The sequence below is a fragment of the Cynocephalus volans genome, chromosome 5, assembly GCF_027409185.1.
Source record: "Cynocephalus volans isolate mCynVol1 chromosome 5, mCynVol1.pri, whole genome shotgun sequence".
Taxonomy (NCBI): domain Eukaryota; kingdom Metazoa; phylum Chordata; class Mammalia; order Dermoptera; family Cynocephalidae; genus Cynocephalus; species Cynocephalus volans.
This window is the reverse complement of record NC_084464.1, coordinates 6882038-6891544: the sequence shown is the minus strand read 5'-3', so window position 1 is coordinate 6891544 and position 9507 is coordinate 6882038. Positions and strand designations below refer to the sequence as shown.

At 38.9% G+C, this 9507-nt stretch overlaps 1 pseudogene; it reads right to left on the bottom strand.

Moving 5' to 3' along the window:
- Positions 1 to 1865: 1865 nt before the first annotated feature.
- Positions 1866 to 6688, bottom strand: LOC134378228 (ras association domain-containing protein 3-like; annotated as a pseudogene).
- Between the last annotated feature and the right edge of the window lie 2819 nt (positions 6689 to 9507).

Sequence of the window (9507 nt, the reverse complement as noted above, 5' to 3'; positions counted from 1 at the left end):
AACATAAGAATTGGTACAATGATTTTTAAAAATCTTTGGCCTTAGTGGCCTTTTTTCTTCTCTTACACACTAAAAATGATACTGCAGTAACCAGTGTTTGGGAGAGAACATCAGTCTTCCAGAACCATGAACTGACAGAATTTCAATACAGTTAAGTTTTCCAAATCGAAGTTTTTAGTGCACATGACAGCGAAGTTCCGGACAAAAATAGATGAGGATGGCTATTTTAGACAGTCTACTTCAAATAAAAAAGAAAAAAAAATCACAGATACCCATCAGCTACTACTTTAGGTTCTAACAGTGTCTTAATTTGAGAAACAAAGGTTTCACAAAATATAAGTTTACTGGCATGAGTAATGGTTGATAGCAGTCTATTCAAACCCAAGCCACAGTCTGAATAGTAAAACCAGTATAAAAATCGTGAAGGCATTCCCTGAACAATAAAGGTAAAGTGTTGGATGACAATGTCAATAAAACCTTACCAATGCACTAAAAAGAAGTTACATGCAAAATTAAACAAGATGTGCCATACATACTTTATAGCTAGTTCTACTTTTTTTTTCTTTCCTTAAAAGCTTAGGAAGATATGATTGTCTCAGTAATTTACGTGGCACAGCATAAGCAGCACTTAAATCTGCCTCCAACAAGATGGGTATTCTCTGAAAAGTCAGAAGAGCCACCAAGAGAGGAACAGAAATACAATAAAAGGCACAGATACCTTAAGAGGCAAAGAACTGAAGCACCTTGTAATTTCAAAAAGAATCCATTAGGTGTCACCAAAGTGTTAACAATTCCGTGGGAATTTATAAACAAAAAATATCTACACTAAAAATAGACTGTAAGGCCCCTCTGGAACCAAAGCACACCTTTCCCTCTGTTCTCAGATAAGTTGCTGCAAAAAAAGAGGTTAGTTCACCAGTTTCATGGAAGGCTTCTATTGCACACTCATTTCTTTGGTTAAACATGCAGTTTTGTAATAATATTTTCATAATGAAACCCTGTTGTGGTCAGCTGGATGTGTGGACTTTCTTTCTTGGGGCCTTGTACTCACAGCCTAGTCATCCTTTAAAACTGAAGATCTGGAAGCATGGGGTCTTTAATCACTATCCATGTTCTACACTGTGTAAGAACAGACTTCACCTTATAAAAGAAAAGGAGAAAGAAAAGAAGTGAGGAGAGGGAAGGAAAGGAGTAGGGAGGGCAAGGGAAGACAAGGGAAAGAAAGGGAGGAATAACAGGGAGTGACTGTCACAAAAGTGTGCTGTGAGCCCTTTACTTGATAAACCTCCTAGCTGACAGTCAAAGGAAAAACAGCTGCCCCCGCCCAAAATCCTTTTCAACTTTGAAAACCACCTCTGGGGAAAAACTACATATATCACTTAACAGGAGTCAGCCAATGGCCATTCCCCTGCCTGTACTGAGAAGCTGCACCACTCCGTAGCTTCCACTGCAAGAGGAAAACAGGTCAGATGCAGCTGCCTGAGGCCCACCTCCGTCTCGGTTTGTAAGATCCCCTGCCTGATTCTCCAGTCAGGTGCGGACCTCATGGGACCCCTCCTTTTGGTTCGGCTCCACCTCTTTGGCTCTGTTCCCACATTTTACCCACCAGGAAGTCAAGCAACCCTAAAATGGGTTTAACATCTCAACACTGCAAGCTTTAAACTCACTCACAAGCAAACACGCCCTTCTCCTCTACCTTCCCCAGCCTCAGGAGCTCGCCACCTCTGCACGTGCCTTCTTCCAACGTGCTCTTCACTTTCTTTGTCAAACCCCCACAAAATCCTTCACGAATTCCTCGCAGTTCCCAGATTTCTGTGCCTTCCGATTCACATGGACAGAATGTTCCTGGCAGGGAGCCCTGCGCTTTAATCGGGCTTCTTCCAGCTTGTCTGCAGGCTGCGGCGCTTCTTCAGGTTCTGCAGCTGCTCGGCTTCTTCCTTGTCCAGATGCGCACGCAGTTCTGTGGTTCTGGAAGGCTCAGGGCTTCCCACGCTCCAATTTCACGTTCACGAAGAACAGAACCACGTGTGTCTGTTCTGGGCCCCGCTACCAACCGCAGGTAGAGCGGATGCTCTCGGTCTGAGAGCTCGCAGGCACAGACTTGGTCTTCCCGCTGACAACGCTTGGCAGGGCTCTCGGTCACAAGAAACTTTCTGAGCAGGGCCTCAGTCACTTCCCCGACAGTGTGCGCTGCTGACATGAAGCTGTTCTCACCGCCGCTGCGACCAGGAGCGAGGTTCCAGCGGGGCTGGAAGTCTGTGGAGGTTTGCAGAGCTCCACCTGGACTGTGATGAAGCCGGTGTCCACCCCATTTGAATTCAAGGTCATCTTTGACTTTTCGGCGACTTCTAAATCGTATGTATGAACTTTCTCTTCGATTCCCTCTTGGCTGAGGTAACTGTGGGTTTCCTGCTCTTTCTCCACATCTTGCTGGCCCGCGCGGGGCTTGCCCTGCGGCGCCCTCCTGAAGAAGGAGGTCCTGGCGGTGAAGAAGTCGTCGGCGTCCCCCTCCAGGCTGCCGTGGCCGCTGCTCCTGCTGCTGGTCCCGGCGCGCGCGGACGGCCTCCCCGGGGCGCAGGCGGCCAGGCCGGGGGTGAAGTGCCCGCCCGCCCCGCGAGGTTCCCGGCGCGGCCCCGAGCCCTGGCGGGCAGTCCTGCCGCAGCTGCAGCCGCCGCTCACCCCGGCAGTCCCGGCCCCTAAGTTCCCAGCGCTGATAATACAAGATCAGACGGACGTCTCCAGCTTCTTTTTACACTGGGATTGCAGCTAGCTCCTCCCTGACCACTCAAAGACCATGTATTAACAGAACAGGCACCCAAATGCCGCAGACCAAATGGGAGAAAGTCTTAATACGTACCAGAGACGTGCACTAGCCTCTCTCTCTATTTCCGTAAAGACACATAATCACATTAAATACGGAAATTTGGGAAAACAATGAAGAAAAAGGATCAAGAGGCTTTTATCCTCACAGAAAGTAAATATTCAGAGCTTGCCAGAAGTCCATAATGCAGTTTCTTAAGTTCGCGAAAAAGCAAAAGAAAAACATTACACTTCTGTTGTTTCTTCAATTTACAGTGTGATTGGTCAGCAATATACAATCTTCGAATTAGGAAGTTAAACACTTATGTTTAAGAATATTGAATCAGAAGACACATTTGGAAATATGCATGTATTTGAACTTAAGTATCCATCTCTGACAGTCACTTGCTTCACCTGTTTTTATAAACACAGCACAGACACCTCGATGGAGGTTTCTCCTCTTATTCTCCTACCCTACCCAACACTTTTTCCTACTTACTGGCTTATCTTATGGTCAGAGGTTAAACTGCTAACCCTTCACCTTCCAGGAAAGTTTTTTTTCCTCTTTCATAAAAGGTTTTTCACAGTGTGCAGCAGCTGGATTGGCTCCTCTTTGAGAACAAAAGCTATGCCTTTGTCTTCGTTGTTTGGGCATGGAGCCCCTACATCAGAGGAAGCTGCTCCTGCCCAACATGCACAATAATGATGTTATGAGGCCCCGCGAAAGCCTGGCCTCTCAGTGTCTAGACTCTCCTCCAACCAGTCAGCCAAAGAGAAAATCCTGTCAAGCACTCAGCTGGAAATTAACTAAGGTATCCTGTTGAGAACCTGATGAAGATGTTATTTGACCATATGGTAAATCTTTCCACTGTTTAACATGAAGATAGGAGAAAACTTTTAGAACTCAATGCTTTACCAATCTTGGTCAGCAATTCACACATGGGTCAGTAATTGTATTTTACTAATATACAACCCCTTCCTCTATACGTTCTCTTAAAATAATACAAGGCTTATTTATGACATTCTAATCTCTTGCATTTAAAAATCTGCCCAACTAAAGGATGCATTTAAAAAAATACAATAGATTATTTTTTTTTATTTGCAGTTTTGCATAAGATATTTCTCATTAGAAAATTTACTATTATATTTATGACTGAAGAAACTGGTCAAAATGCAGCGGTCAAAAGAAAACGGTCACATCTCTTCACATGGCTTAATATTTATTTATTTTACAAGCTATTTAATGTTGAACAAAGGAGAAATAGTAAACCAAGAACAGGTATTTGATTAAAATTCACAAATGGAAGTAAAGTGGTATATAAATCAAACAATACTTAAAAAAACTATTTGTAAAATTTTTTTACCCTGTAAAATGTTAAACACGGAAAAATTTAAATTTGGTTATATGATGACAGTAAAAGAAGAATTCTCTCAAGTATGTTATGGGGGAGTTCGTGAATATTTACAATGATTGTGGGGAGGACTGCAGTTTTTAAAATATCATCTTATAATTCACATCCATGGCAACAACCAATATTGAAAAATATTAAGTGAAAACTATATTACATATGATTACAATCACATTAAATAAGTTTATATTGAAGTCTGAAAGGTAATGCACAAAAATAATGTTTTTGTGTTATTGGTATGAAAAGAATAATCTTTTTCCTTTTTCCAAAATTGTCCATAACACATTATGTTAATACTTTTAAAAATGAGGAAAACTTTGCAGAATAACTGAAGTAGTTCAAAGACCACAATGGATTGCTATTAGTGAATGTGCGACCACTGTATACAGAATTCAAAATTAAAGAATAAATCACTTAGTACATACTCCAAACAGTAATATAAATTGATTCACCGCATTTTAGGAGAAATATGAACCTGCTTTTTTTTTAATCTATAATGATGATTAGCCTGAGAACTTCAAGAGGCCATGACAAACAAACAACAAAAGAAATAAATTTATTCTTAGAGGGAAAAAAATCAATGCTTATACATAGCAGACATCTGGCTTAGAGGAGTATATTCCTACTCTTTTAAAAGTCACATCTAAGTCTGGCAAAAATCTACATCTGGCAAAGAAAAACATTTAAATTGAAGACTCTGGAACAAAGGGGATAAGCAATGACTGGCAGGATGTGTTAAATACTGCAGTCCTACTTCAGTAGAAAAAAAGTATGAAAAATTTAACAAAACTAAAAACATTTGATACAATAGAAAAGTACAATTGTAAGAAAATTAATTTGGGGTAAATCTGTATGATATATAAATAATATAAACTTTAACAGAATGGTACAAAACCCAAAACTGATTGGGTCTATCATGTCTACCATTAAATATATTTTCTATCCATGAATTATGCCACAAGTAAAATGAAGGGAAAAAAGACCACCCATTGACATAGGAAAGACATAAGGGAAATACCTAAAAATGTTAACAATGGTAATTTCTAAAATATGGCATTATGACATATTTTCTTATATATGTATTTATTTTCCAAATTTCCATCAATAAGTATGCATATTTATACTTACATATATGTATCATATATTTATATATCAGCATTGAACTATTGTTAAAATTAATATAGAAGAAAAGTTAGCTATTTTTAAGAATACCTTAACTTCAAAAAGAACACTTTACAACAAAAAATTTTCATTTGAAAGTATTTCTATATCACAGTCACTTCTTCCAACAAACTGAAAATCAAGTGCTATGCATGTGTGAGAGGTCAAGCTCCTTGGACTGGGATAAGCTCCTGAAATCATACAAGCTGCCAATTTAGTACAGGCATGAGTGGCCAACTGCTTGTTGACCTCCTTAAATTCTTTTCCCCTTCTTCCTCAGCACTTGATCATAAAACTAGAGATTACTTTTCCAACCTTCCTTATTGCTAAGTACCGCCATGTGACTAAGTTCTTAGCAAGGAAAGCGATGTATCAAATTTTTCCCTGCCTTGCCTTAGAAGAAATTTCTTGCCTGAAGTATTTTTCTTGCCTGTAATGTGGCTTGAACTCCGACAAAGTAGCCCAGCTTTGACTCTGCAGATAAGAATAACAGTCTAGAGAATAGCAGAACAAGAGGTAAGAAACATGGATCCCTGAATAACTTCACAGAATAGTGCCCTGTAGCCAGACCTCCTGCTTCTAAACTTCCTTATCATTTAAGCTTCTGTATTTGGAAGATGTTTGTTTTTTGTTTTTATAACAGCAGATTGGCCCTTATTCTTTAGAACAGAGCACTAAATAACGGAATGGACAATCCTGAAAGAAAAACAACTGATTTAGAAGAACAGCTTTATGGATTATTTTAAAACAAATAGGAGGAAAAAAAGGACCAGAAAAAAACTTATATCTCTAGCACCTGGTACTGTGTTTGGAACAAAGTAGTCTCTCAATTAATGTCTGACAAGTAAATGAATGAAAGAATGAATGAGTGGACTGGCCTCAATAACAAAAGGGACACAGGAGAGAAAACACACAAGATAGTTGTAGATGAACAGAGTAAAAATCCACATTAACTCAAAAAGGACAAATCACCTCTTTATATCAAAGTTGATATATTAGATAAGAAAAATTCTGCATTCTTATCAGTATTTGCTCCAAGTTCAGAATTCAAGGTACAGAATCTTGAATTATTTCTAAATGTCTAGATCCTGATTAGTTTCTCCTTGATTATAGTACCAAATACAACCCAAATATTGGAGGTAGAGTGGCTCTAGTTGACCATATTCTCTGCAAAATACATGTGCTAGAAGTGATTTTTATTGCTTGAGAATGCTACACAGTTCCATAGGAAGACTTTTATAAAATACCCTGGGTTTTGGCAGGAAGACTAAATAACATTTAAAAACTCAAGTTGATCATTACCTCAGAGTCTTTACCATTACACTAAGAAAAAAAAATCATTACTCTGAGGCTACTTCTCATGAGTTTTTGAGCACATTTCCTTTGTTGGAACTAGTGATCTACAGTTCTGCTCAACAGTTCATGCTCACTTTAGTGTGAGCTATGTGACATTCAATTTTCAATGTGTATTTAGACTTTAATTAAAAAGATATTACTTACTAGAAAATAAATATAGGTTGAAATAACTGTAAAACAACCCTCTCTCTAGAGTTCATAAGCTGCAGATTAAAACATTTATTGAATATGAATAGAAAAATTTTGAGTTAGTGGGAACTAAAGACATCTAATCCAATCTATTCATTTTGAGACTCAAAGAGATGAAATGATTTTCCCAATTCTTATATTTTCAGTTGAAATGATAAATTTTATACATGTCATAGAAAACATCCCTGAGATGATTATTAATAAACGTGTTACTGTAACCTTTCTCTACAAATGTCCATACTACATTCCTGTTACACTAGCATGGCTCTTTATTAGATTCCAGACTCCACTGATCTGATAGCCTTTCTTTTCTGACTGCTATCCACATTTATACCACTCTTTCTCAAAACAGCTTCCTCTTTTTTGAGACTGCTGAGTACACACCCAAGCCTCTATTCCTTGGAATGTCTCTTTGAAACTATGTCATAAATGAGATTTCTCAATACTAGCATTCATGCAAAACGTTAAAAATCTGTTGCCACCACTCTTGAAAACCCCCCAGTACTGTCTAATTGTACATACAAAGGTCTATTCTCAGTCTGAATTGTCCTTCATCCTGTCAGCCACCACTTGACCATGCCCTACCCTATCCCAGTGGTTCCAACTGCATACACAGGACCTTTTAGAGACACTGTTCCTCTACTACAACCATTTACATAAGGCAGCATATAAATATACCAGCAATGTCTCCCATACAACACTGGGACAGCCATCTGCCCCACGTCCAAGTGGTTGGTTGGATCTACACACCATCACAACCCTATTCCTTTAGACAATGGCTTCAAACTTTCAGATGCATAACAATCATCTGGGAAACTTCTCCAAAAATGTAGATTTCACTCCCACCTCTTAATGCAATCTAAAGTATGCCCCAGGAACCTGATTTTTCAATCTATCGATAGCTCCAAACACATACTAACAAACACTGAATAGCAGCTCTTTTTATAAACCTGTGAACAACCATCTAGAAACATTCCTCCTGAGAGACATGATGAAACTCCCTCAAAAAAAAGGAGATTTTTGCATTCTCTATTAAACTTGTTTGCCTCTATCTAGTAAGTATGACCGAGAGGTTCTCCTACTTAATCATTACAATGAGAATGCAGCAATGATCCTTACTAATTCTCAGGCCTTTCCTTAGCTACACAAGAAAGACATTCACAGAAATAGCAAGAATATAATTTATTAAAGGCTGGGAAGCTTCAAGATTCAAATTAGGTAAAAATTGGTAAGTTAAAAAATAAGTATTTAGAATTCTGCTTCAACCAAAAATAAATAAATAAATAAAAGGTCTGGCTTTCTGCCTTAGTTCAGTTATACATCTCCCTTTAGTTTAGGGAACTGTGTTTCCAATCACCTAGTCTGTGAGAAAATAATGCATTGCTCAGGTCTAAAGGTTAAATTCCCATTATTATGCTGAAATTGCATTAGAAAGGAAAGGGATAATGTATGGCTCTTCCTTGGAAAGCAGACAACCTAGTTCATTTTCTTCAAGCAGGATTCCACTACCTCCTAACTTCCTGTAATTTATGTTCTCTATTTACGTACCCTTTCAACTGATTTTTCACTAATTTCTCTGATGCCTGTTTATTATAATTTATCTCCTCTCTGTTGCTGATCCACTATCAATTAGCATGCACGAGTACCCATTGTTATATAACAGGACAAAGAGGAGTAACTAATAACAATTGAAGAAGATTTCATGACAAATTATTCTGACACAATGCTGAATTTTGAGTTTAAGGTGCTATTTCTCACATTTCGACATATAATTTTTTTACCTCCATCCTCCAAAATTATCAACATAAAATCCACATGGGGAGTGGCAGCCCAGGTCACAATTTCTTCTTTCCTGGGAGCTGCAGCCTATACTCAGGGTGGGGTTTAAATTGCTACATCTATACTTGGTGAATCTGACTCCAGGCCAGAGCTGAATAAGCCAAACACATGATCTAATCTGGATCAGTTTCTCATAGCAGACTTGGATTTTTAACTGCAAAACATACAAAATGGGAGATGCTGATACAGAATCACTTTTTTGGCAGAAAGATGTCAGAAGATCCTCAGAACTGCTATGGTAACTATATTTCCAAAAATTATTAACTCCATCCACGTGATTACCATATCTTTTCCTCTAACCATAGGTATAAAACATTACAGCAGCACTTTCACAATCTATAAACAGGACATCTATTTCCAGACAAAAGAAAGTAACAGACTGGATTTACCCTCCTTCTTTAACAACTAAAAATCAAAAAAAATACATGAAACAATTTTCAGACATCAGTTATTACAGGACAGTGATCCCTGGCAGAGAATAAAACAAATAAGGTAAGACTTACAATTGCTCGGACTTATCATCTGAAGTTTTCAGGATGTTGCACAAGGAGGAAAAAACCCGAAAGAACTGGGTGGTCTACCCGGGATGAGAAGATGGATTGTGGAGGTTGGGAGGTTGGGACTAGAGTCGACAGAGAAGATTACTCCAGAAGAAGAAGCTGCACAGAAATAGAGCTCTGGAGCGTTGCAGAGAGGGTTCCCCACCATCCCACTCCCAGCCCACCCCAGTCTTCAGTGGGGTGCTGTTCAGTGC